Source organism: Notamacropus eugenii, chromosome 4, assembly GCF_028372415.1.
Source record: "Notamacropus eugenii isolate mMacEug1 chromosome 4, mMacEug1.pri_v2, whole genome shotgun sequence".
NCBI lineage: Eukaryota > Metazoa > Chordata > Mammalia > Diprotodontia > Macropodidae > Notamacropus > Notamacropus eugenii.
Window position 1 is genome coordinate 23,376,211 of NC_092875.1, and position 8,392 is coordinate 23,384,602.

Here is an 8,392-nt window from a genome sequence, read left to right on the forward strand (position 1 = left end):
CATACTTATATCATAAAATCCAAGAGAATGTAGTAAGGGAAATCCATTTAAACTAAAGACAAAAAATGCATGTATAATACCCGCCATGGGCCTATGCCCCTAACTTTCACTAATAGTTTCAGGTGGGTCCCCAGAGAGCAACTGACTACTTCTCTCCTGGAGTCGTAGGGGCTATCTTGAGGAGGGGGAGGGAGGTTTCTAATATTCTAACTCCTGATTCCCCTTTGGGTGCGCGTTCTAGGGAGCAAAAGGATATTTATTTATGTAATACTGTCACAGTAGATAGAGTGTCAGACCTGGAGTCAGGAAGGCCCGAGTTCAAATCTGGCCTCAGACGCTAGCTGTGTGATGCTGGCCAAGTCACTTAACCCTGTTGGCCTCAGTTTCCTCATCTGTCAAATGAGCTGGAGAAGGAAATAGCAAATCATTCCAGTATCTTTACCAAGAAAACCCCAAATGGGGTCACAAAGAGTCAGACATGATTGAAATGACTAGACAGCAACAACATACTAAGAACAACTGAAAATATTCCCCTCAAAAAATCTGGGACAGTCTTCCACAAGTAGACAGCTAGGTAGTGCAGTGGATGGAATGCTGGGCCCAGTGATCAAAAAGACCTGAGTTCAAATCTAGTCACAGTTACTTAGAAACTATGTGACCCTGTGCAAGCCACACTTTTGTCTGCCTCAATTTCCTCATCTGTAAAATAGGGATAATAATAGCTGCTCCCTCTCAGGGCTACTTCAGACACTTGGAAAACATTAAAGTGTTATGTGTTATAAACACCAAGCTGTACACACAGTGCAGGGGGAGGGGGGAAAGGGCTCCAGTTTGATGAGAATGTGTGGCAAACATAACAAAAATACTGAATTGAATGGATTCTCCTTTAGCAGAGTTCTCATGAAGTTCTGAGATGGAGCTTTGCTTAACTGTGAGGTTGGATGCCTTTGTAAAGTTAATAATTCCCCATAGGGATAAGTGCTCCTAAAGCTGCTTTTCCTTGGTTCATCTAGTTTAAGCCCTTGCTGGTCCTGGGATGCTGCTACCAGCTCTCATGGGAAATCCAAACCTTTTGACTCTTTTAAGCTCAAAAGGTCAAAGGTTAGGGGACAGTAGAGTATCCATCAGCCCCACCCCCTTTTCTGCTCTCTTGTTACAGGTGCAAAGGTTTGGTTTCAAATTGCTGAAAGTCGGCTCTAATACACATGTGCCCAAAGGTAGTCTCATTCTTTCAGTCAATCCCAAAAGTTGGCCTACACCTTTGATTGATTCGGTCTAGGGTCTAGGACTTGTTCATGCTTAATTTATTCCTTTGATGATTTGATTCTGTCACTCAGTCCAAAACTTCAAATTCTAATATGAAACAGGAATCTTGGTATACGTTAAAAAGGGATAACTAGGCTAATGAAACAGCAAAAATAAGGAAGGATAAGAAATAATTAAATTCAAAAACCCAATACTTGACCAACCTGAGAACATAAATTTCTTATGTAAGAGTTCCTTATTTGAAAAGACCTGCTGGAAAAACTGAAAAGTTTGGCAGAAATTGGGATTTAGTTGACATCTAACACCATATACTATCATAAGATTTGTGACCTGAATATCAGAAAAGACAAAATGAATCATTTAATTACATGTAATTTAAAAATCTTTGCACAAACAAAATCAATGTAGCTAAGACTAAGGACAGCCATCGACGGGGAAAAATTTTGATTGAAATATCTCTGATATCCAAGATTCGTAGGGAATGAACCCAAGTTTATGAGACCAAGAACTATTCCCCCATGAATTAGTGTTCAAACAATGTGAACAAATATTTCTCAAAGGTATTGCAAAGTATTTACAGTTGTATAAAAGATTATTCTAAATTATTAATGGTAAGAGAAATGGACATCAAAATAACTCGGGTTTCACCTCATATCCAACAAGTTGGCAAAGGGGACAAAAGATGGAAACAGTAAATATTAAAGGGACCGTATAAGACAGGCACACTAATGGAGAATGGCTAAATGAAATAGAGATACATGAATGCAATGCAGTGTTAGAGTTGTAATGGGGAGAGAACAAACATTTAGTAAACTCTCTCATGTGCCAGGTACTGTGCCAAGCTCCATGCCCAACACTCTATCCAATGTGCCACCTAGACGCTTAGGATACATGTGAATATTTTAAAGACTAATGGGAAGATTTATATAAACTGATATAGAATGGAGGGAAGGAGAATGAAATATTTATATCACACCTGCTATCGATCTTGTTTTCTTCCAATAAGTCACTCCTCTGTCCCTCATTTGTCCCCATGAGGAGGATGTACTAGACTAGGGGATCTTCACCTAGGTTCCATAGACTTCAGGAGGTCTGTGAACTTAGATGCATGAAAATTACATCCTTATTTTCATGAATCTCCAAATGAAATTGAGCATTTTCTTTAAGAGTTTAAAAACATGTTTCTGAGAAGAGACCTATAGGCTATAGGACAAAGATCCATGACAAGCTGACAACAATTCATTAAGCATTTACTATGTCCCAAGTACTGGGGTATAAATACAAGCAAAAAACAGTCCCTGTCCTCAAGGACCTTACATTCTAAAGGGAGCAGATTCTATAGAGCATCTCCAGAAAGAAATAATCCAGAAAAAAAGAGATTGTACTAGACCTCCAAGATCCTTCTGGTTCTAAACCTGGGATCTTACAAATCGATCCATGATTTTGTCATCTTGGTGACTTCCTCCACCCATGCCTTTTTGTGCTGTGCCCTTCCATACATCCTCCACCAGAGCTTTGATCACTGCACCGAAAACTGGCCTCATTCAATATTTTGTGGGTACCTTTGCAATAACCAGACCATCTTGTTATCCCTCCCTCTTGCTACGAGACCAGCCCATCTCCCTTGATAGCCATTCACCTTCTTCATGACTTTCCTGCCCCTTTGTCTGGGTCCATTATTCACATCTATGGTCTGCCTACAACCACCCAACATTCTTTTGTTGCCCTTTGGGGCACCTGTGGCTCTGATTCTTCTGAGATGGTGGCATCCCATCGTATACAGTCATGGAGCATCACTGTGAGAACATTAACCTTGGCTTTAGCCATGGAAAACAGTTTGGGAACACTGAGGGGGAAGGGAATGAGGGAGCAAGCATGAGTACCAAGTATGGTGCTAAGCACTTTACAAATATTTCTCATTTGATCCTCACTACAACCCTGGGAGGGAGGGACTGTTATTTTTGTCTCTGCTTTACACACAAGGAAATTGAGGCAAACAGGGTGAAGTGACTTGCCCAGGGTCACCCAGGCCAGATTAGAACTCAGGAAGGTGAATCTTCCTGACTTCAGGGCCAGTGCTTTATCCATTTTGACACCGAGCTGCCTGATATGACTAATATTTTTGTATGATATGACTAATCAGTATTTATTTGAGAAAGATCTGGGGGTTTTAGCAAACCACATGCTCAGTGAGTTAACAGTATGATATGACAGCCCACGAAAGCTAATGGCATTCTAGACACTGACAAGCTGATCCTCCTCAGTACAGTCAAATTACTTTGAATTGATTTTGTTTGTAGTTTTTAGGGTAATAGTACAGTAGAATTTTCACTTTTTCTTTCTTTCTCATGGTTTTCCTCTTTTGTTCTGATTCTCCTTTCACACCATGACCAATGAGGAATTATGTTTAGCATGATTATACGTGTCTAGTATATTAGATTGCTTGCTGTCTTCGAGAGGGCGAGGAAAGGGGAGGAGGGAGAAAAACTTGGAACTCAAAATTATACAAAAATGAATGTTGAAAACTATCTTTCCATGTAATTGAAAAAAATACTATTAAGGGGGAAAAAAGGTAGTATAATAACAAAAAAAATCATTAGCTCTGAAGTCAGAGGACCTGGATTCAAAGCTTGCTGCTGATGCTTACCACACTTACGACCTCAGTGATATTTTTAACCACCTTGGGCCCCAGTTTCCTTATATGTAAAATGAGGACATTAAGTCTACAGGCAATTAGGTAGCACTCAGCCTGAAATCGTGAAGACCTGAGTTCAAATTCTGCATGACTTTGAACAAATCACTTAATCTTTCTCTCTGCCTCAGTTTCCTTGACTATAAAATAATAGCCCCTACCTCACCTTGTGGTGAGGATCACATGAGATAATGCTTGTCAAGTGCCTGGCATATGGTAGGCACTTGATAAATGTTTATTTCCTTCTTTCTTATACTCTATAAGTCTCTTTATCCTCCTAGGTCTGTTTGCTCATCTGTAAAATGAGAGGGTGGATTAGATGGCCTCCGAGGTCCCTTTTAAATCTAAGTCTACAATTGTAAACATCAGTCTCCTTAGGCCTCATTTTTCTCATCTGCAAAATATGGATATTGGATGTAAAATATGGACATTGTAAAACAGTGGGGTTGAGTCCCCTGGGGCACCTTCCAGCTCGAGATCTATGAACCACAAACTGAAAACTGTTGTTTCCCCTAAAAGACTGTAAACTTCTTGAGGGTAGGGATTAATTCCATTATTTAAAAAAAGAATGGGCTTGTATTTCTTATGATCCAGAGTGGTACAATTCATGGTGTTTGTACTATATAAGCAGTTCCACTTTCAGCTCTCCCCAACAGTCCCCATTCACCCCCTTCTGAAGTCAATATTGTACAAAACTATATTTGCAAGAAAACCAGTTAAAAATGAAGGGTGTGTACAAAAATGAAGGGCATGGTCGGGAGGGAAAGACAATCCAAACATAGGGAATGTTTGGGACTAAGGGGACATCTCAGGCTAGGTCAGGGCCATACCACATAACAGGAAAGAGCATATGGAAGCATCTCTCCATTTAAATGTTTCAAGATCTTAATAACTGCCCCTTCCTCCTGTCCCATGGAATCAAAGCAAAGTGATCACAAAGAAAAAAAGGAGGGAAGAAGGGGTAAACAACAACCTACAGGTCCACAGAGGTCTCTTTAAAACAGTCTTTCACATGCTTGGGGCAGGGCCCCTGTTGGGCTCAGAAGGCATAGCGCGTAGGAACGTCTTCTAGGTTCTTCGAGACCTCAAGCAGTGTCCTGTCCAATTCTTCTGAGACAATCTTCTGTTTGTTGGGTTCCATTGAGCTGAACTGTTCACAAAGGTCACCGTCAATCACATTCTTCACAGGAAAGTAGTAGGAACGGAAGCTGAGATGGTCCCTTTTACACAGAGGAGGATGCTCAGACCGCAGGTTCATCTCCACATGCTGGAAGAAGTCATGATCCCTCATGGGATGTGAAAGGCACAAGGATCCCAATCCCGCCTGACAAGGTAGTGTAGCCAAGGGATCCTGAGTCTCCTGGGATCAGCATGGTCTTCTGTAAGGAAAGCACTGTGTCCCCTACATGATAATTCATGATTACTCCTGCCTTTTGTGAGGCACCACTGAGAAGCCCTCTGTCCCACAGGGCCTTGTTTCTTGTTGGGTCTTCGTCCACTTCATCATTAGTATTGGGTGGGAGCCTCACCACACAAATGTTGCCGAACTTTTCAGCCCCAGCCACAGTATTGTAGTCCAAGAGGCTGGCTGTTGTGACCCAACAGGGATAGGTGTCATCAGCAAAGATGATGAGCTGGTTTTCGTTGCGCTTGTATCTGACCTAGATGAAACTCTCCTGGACGTCAGACACGATGACCTGGTGTCTAATTGTCTGGATTCCCGAGATATAGTTTACCATGTGCTTATTCTCACATTTGCGAAGCAACTTCTTTTTCTCAAGGTCATAGACCCACAGCAGTTTTCCCATACCAATCCATACCTTGCCGTGGAATGGGGCAATGGCTGCAGGGATCTTTTCCACTGGGGTCTTGGGCAAAAATTCTAGTTTTTCTCCACTGTTCATGAGTTTATAGGTATAGACAAAGCCAGCAGCCACAGATTGGGGGTTCAGAATGAGATCTTTGGCTACGCCCCCCCGGAACATACCAATCATCACCAGTATTTGAGAATTGGCACACTGTCACACTAAAAGCAGCCTCATTCTGTTAATTCCATTTTCTTTAAACCATTCTGTCCATAGGCTCTGGATAAATACTGGTTGGCTGGTTGATTGGTTGGCTTCTTGAGTAAAATATATTAACATGGCACATAGCCTGGCTCTGTTTCTGTAGGAAATTGCATCACTTTTACGGGGCAAGATTCTGAAAGCTTTTTCTCAGCCCAATAATGTTATTATGTTGTAACAGAACAGAAAGAGTCCTTCCCATCTGAAAAAGAGAAGTCAACAGTTGCTATTTATTTCATGTGGGTCATGTGGAATTATTTCATGACCAGAACTGGTTACCTTTTTCCCATGGAAAACAATGAGAAGGATTTTTTTTCCAGGGAGAGGAAATTACCAGATCAAAATCTGGCTGTAGATACTTACTAGCTGTGTGACCCTGGGCAAGTCCCTTAACCCCAATTGCAAAAAAGAAAAGAAAAGAAAAAAGAAAAGGACTTCAGAGGCCATCTAGTTGCCCTGTACCTGGACAAGAGGTCCCTCAAGGACATCCCTTCCATGTAGTCAGCCATCCTTCATTCGAAAACCTCCAGTAAGGGGAACCCTACTTGGAAGTTGCTCCCAAGGCAACCTGCTCCCCTTTTTGATGGAAGGAAAATTTCCCTTATATATAGCTCTACATAAGCTCTGTGAGTCCTTATCCCAACGCCCAGTGACACTGATGAGTTGAATCTTTCAGAGGGCTTAGTTGGCTAGATCTCTCTCAGGGTTCTAGGGGTAATCCCAAGGATGTGTAGGGTTTCTTCTAACGTCACTGCCTTGAGTCTGCATTCCAATGTGTTTTCCCCTATGTCATTTACCAGTGATTAACGCTCAAGTGTCATTTGACATGTTAATATCAATTAACTTTTCACAAAAAGATATATAGTGAGAAGATATAGTGAGAACAAGTTCCCTCCATCCAGGGGCACAGACATCATTGCTATACCACCTTGATCCCTGACAAAAGGGCATCAAACTTCATGCGGTGGCTATAAAGCATTGAGTTCACCAAGTTCACCTCTGATTGTGATGTGGTCACTGGACAGAATTGGTTTCTTGTAGGAGTCAGCATCTTGGCTGGGTCGCAATTGATCCTCAGGGCAATGTTGTCAGACTAGCCTTGGCTATCCACAAATTCTGTCATGTTCTCTCTCCACTGGCTCACTCTTTCACCATTTAGAATCTCACAAGAGTTGACTTCTGCTGCCATCTGACTCTTTCTCTTGTTCCATCTTCAGTCATTCATTCCACATTTATTAAGTGCCTACTATGTGATAGGCACTGGGTATACAAACACAAGTTTAAAAAAAAAATTAAAAAGGACAGTGCCTGGCTTCAAGGACCTTACACTCTAATGGAGGAAGCTAAAGGAGGAAGGAGGTTTTTAAATGGAGGACTGAGCATGGATGACTCCACCCTTCAGTTAGATGGAGGGCATATATTGTTAATTTCATTCCTGAAACATTCAACATCTTTATTTAACAGATACAGAAACTGACCTGCAGATGAGAAGGACACAATGCTCGCTCAAGGTTGCACCATTAGTAAGAGGCAAGGCTTAGGATTCAGATTCACTTCTCATGACTTCAAGCTCATCGTTCTTTCCCCAAGGCCACATCACCTTCATTTTTCTGCTCTTTAAAAGCAGTACAAGAGAGCTTTCAACTGAGGAACAGGCTATGTCCTAAACATTCCTTTGAAAATAAATCTGGATGTTAAAATTTTTTCTAAAAAAAAGAAAAGGAATCTGGAACTGTACTTCCCCCTCTAAATGCCAGCCTTACTCTCAGGTCCACCCACATAATTCATGACATTCAGCCTCTAACATCTAGTCCAGGGGTCTAGTGACCTTAGATCCTCAAGTGCAGTCCTTTGACTGAGTCTAAACTTCACTGTAGGGCTTCACTTGAGGACCTAGAGGGACACAGGTGGCCTCGAGGACGCAGGTTCCCTACTTGTGATCTAGTCCAATATAAGCTCCTTGAGGAAAGAGACTGTCTCAGTTTTAGTTTTGTTTCCATATTGTAGGTACTTAATAAATGTTAGTTGATTGTCTTATAAAAGCAAATGAAAAAAAGATCTGAGACTTTTAGTGGCCTGCAAGTTTAAACAAGATGGAAGTATGATATGACAGCCAAAAAGAATTGAATGCTCTCCTGGAAAGGCAGTGTGGTGTCATGGATAGAAAAAGCAAGACCTGAGTTCGAGTCAGTGGCTGTGAGGCCCTGGGCAAGTCATTTCACTTTTCAAGGCCTTCAGGCAACTCTCTAGGAAGGTGTAAAGGGAACTCTCCTCTACTAATAAATGATATGAAGGTTCAGCCCTGATCCTAAGATAATCAATACATTCCCAAAAGTCTTACCACTGCTTTCCGTACATCCTGTATCAT

General features: G+C 41.6%; 1 pseudogene; it reads right to left on the minus strand.

The window, feature by feature from the left end:
• On the minus strand, window positions 1–8,392 carry LOC140502165 (splicing factor 3B subunit 3-like; annotated as a pseudogene).